Below are 3266 nucleotides of genomic sequence, written 5' to 3'. Positions count from 1 at the left end.
AAATTACATAACAATGCGATTCAATCATGATAAAATCCACTAATGTACAATATACAGGCTAACAACTAGAAAAATGATCATCATTGTTATGAATTCATCATTACATCAATATTACCAATAATACCTGTTTGAGATGACATCTGCGCACTTTGACAGAACAACATTCAGATACAGGCTACTAAGTTCAGACAATAGTTTTTCATGGGAAAAATTAGCCGATGTTGATCAATCAGATACTAACCATGTGTTTGGTAAAAGAATGTGAGGATGCTTTTAATGACCAATTTACACTCCCACTTCACCAAAGTCAAAGCGATCAGTTCCAAAAACATTTACATTTTTTCATAAGAGGCAAGAAGAGCAAAAACAGTGAAAATGCTACTTTATCCCAGGCAATACTCATATCCTAGCCAATGTAAATTAGGAAATAACTAAATAAGAAATGACAAGGTAATAAATTTTATCCTGTTCAATCTCTCCCCTCAACTAATGTAGATGATCTGACCACATAAGCAAAAACATGGAGTCAAAAATCATGTCATTGAGGAACGGTTGCTATACTATTTGAGCATAACTTCAAAAGGTAATATTTAGGCCTCAAGGAAAAGTAAATTATAGATATGTCTATGCCATGCAATTAAGAATTCAATATAAGACTTAAAAAATAGCAACACATGATGATATCAGATAAATAAAGTAGACAAGACTTGCCTTGTCTTGACCTCCGACATCCCACACGGTAAAGCTGATGTTCTTGTATTCCATAGTCTCCATATTAAATCTTGTAAACACATAAGAGCAAGTTCCAAGTACATTATACACAGCCGAGTATATGTAAAAAGCATCAACAAGTCCAAGACATAAGATCAGACCAATACCACAAGGCAAAAACATATGTATTTTGATAAAGTAGAGCTTTAATCAGATGTAAATAGGTAGTGTTGATAATGTAAGAAAATCAGAAACACAAGAATACCATAGGACAAAAGAAGCAATTGCACCTATCATCAGAATCAATATACAAGAGGCTAGAAAACACATTTCCCACGAAAGAGGATTTGATAGCAACTAGAGCTCTTGAAAGCTGCAACAAATTAAAAAGATTTTTGAGATACAGCAAGCTGAGATATAGCAAGCTGATGTGGACATTAAAGAAGAGTGAGAATTTAACCCTAGAGCACCAAAATTTCTTATAACTGAACCTAAATTGGAAGCAGAGAAGGTGGATCTCGTTTCAATCTATTTTTGGAAATATCTTATTTACTTTAACTAATTTCAATCTGCTATTAGAATTATCTTAATTACTTTAACTAATTTCAATCTACTTTTAGACTTGGTGGTGATGGGCTTGCAGGCGAGGGACTTGCAGGTGAGGGATTGCCTCCCGCATGAGGCCTTTTAAAATACTTGGACATGAAGGACTCAGCAACTGATTGGTACTTTCCCTTAACATAAGTCTCCAAGCACTTGATGTATGAGAAGTCCACATTATGCCCATCCATTAAAACGACATAAAAGCAACGACTTTCTTGGAAGTTGCTATGCTTTTTAACCTGCATATAGCAATATAAAAAGATTTTAGAAGTTATTTAGACTTCATAAAAAAAATAAAAAAGGATTTCAATAGCAAGAGCTATGTATAGCTTACCATAATAAAATCAACTTCAGCCCCAATTTTATCCGTTTATCAGGATGGTAGTTCAGTACATTGTCAATAACATATTTTTGATCATCAGGAGGGAGTGGTTCTCCATGATCATTACACCTAATAAATAAAGAAATGCAATCAGAATGATGTACAAAAATTTCTCGTCTATGTAGTTCTCACCCATCACAAGATTCTACCCCCCATTACATAATTCCAACTACCTACATAAATCATACAAATAGCCAGAAGAAACAAACCAAGTCCTGCACAACAGAACAAGCAGGAAGTGACTAATGAGTACAAAGGTCTATGAAATAACAATGATCATAGTTAGACATGATAAGTTGATAAAATTCTATGAAAGAGATGTTACTAATCATCTTGTTTTCCCTCTCTGGTATTCAGCATGTCCAGAACAACAAAACAGCTTTTTGAAAACATTCCTTTTCTTACTCAATGGCCTTCCTCCTCTCAAGGGCAGACTCTCTGCACCTCTCCATTTCTTCAGTTACTTCCGCAGAGTGTTTACATTTAAACATATCTAGCTTACTTTTCGAGGAATGTAGTTTACTTTTCAATGTAATTTTAAATTTACTCATTGATGCATTCAAAGTTCAAATAGATGTGCAATGAAAAACTAGAAAATACGTAGTATCAAACTTTGCTGAATGTAAAACAACATATACAACAGGCACTCCAGGGTCGGTCTGAAAAGACATGTGGATTAGCCAAGGGGAAGCTAAATGAGGTAATAAGAATTGCTAAATGAGCTAAGTGATTGCCATTTACAGCAATGTGAGAATTAAATTGCTGGCTTGCAGCTACAGGATAAATATCCAAGTGTTAACATGCTAATTGCCATTTAGGCTGCTCTAAAAGGAATGCTAAATTGTTAATTATAGGGGAGAGAGAGCATTTCAACCATGTTTAAGGAGTTTAGGTAAAGAAAATTCAAGTCCGTCCATTATAGTCCTTTTCATTAGAGATTATCATGGTTCATCAGGCAAATTAAAGGAAAAACCATCATCTTACCTCGAAGCTGGTTCAATGGTGGTGAGAAAGCTCAGAATCGGTGGAGGTGTAGCCGTGACAAGGAGGCCGTTAGGGTGGAGGTGTAGCCGTGCGCGCTTCAATGACAAACCCTATATTACCACAACCCTAAAATTACTAAATTGAATAGAAAATCAACGACAAACCCTAGATTGGGAAAGAAAATCAATGAATTCGCACAACCACAAGAAAAATCTTACGTCGAAGTGAGTTCAATAGAGGCCAGAGCTGGTTTAATGGAGGTGCTGCTTCAATGGAGTGAGAAAGCGAGTAAACCAATTCAATGGAGAGAGAGCGAGCTGCTTCAATGGAGTACAGAAGGAGATGCGAAAACGAGAGGGAGATGAGAAAACGGAGAGGGAAAGCTGGGAGGAAGAGCAGGAGATGCGAAAATGGGAGGGAATTGAAAGAGAAGAGCAGAACGAAGAGGGAAATTCGAGTACGCTTCAATGGAGGAGAGAGAGAGGCATATCAGATGAGAGAGGAGGAAAGGTCAAGGAAATGAAAGCAAGAGAAATAAAGAGTATATATCCGGGTTTTTTTTTTATTTTACAATAGATTTCGCACC

The 3266-nt window shown here is 36.1% G+C and overlaps 1 long non-coding RNA gene across 1 annotated transcript; it reads right to left on the bottom strand.

Moving 5' to 3' along the window:
* Positions 1–981: 981 nt before the first annotated feature.
* LOC110739463 lies at positions 982–2875 on the bottom strand. Its single transcript, XR_002514825.1, has 3 exons — positions 2681–2875; positions 1649–1765; positions 982–1553 (listed from the first exon to the last, which is right to left on the bottom strand). It is a non-coding gene; the product is annotated as an uncharacterized LOC110739463 (long non-coding RNA).
* Positions 2876–3266: the final 391 nt, after the last annotated feature.

Source organism: Chenopodium quinoa, unplaced genomic scaffold, assembly GCF_001683475.1.
Source record: "Chenopodium quinoa cultivar QQ74 unplaced genomic scaffold, ASM168347v1, whole genome shotgun sequence".
Lineage (NCBI taxonomy): Eukaryota > Viridiplantae > Streptophyta > Magnoliopsida > Caryophyllales > Amaranthaceae > Chenopodium > Chenopodium quinoa.
This window is presented reverse-complemented; position numbering and strand designations above follow the sequence as displayed.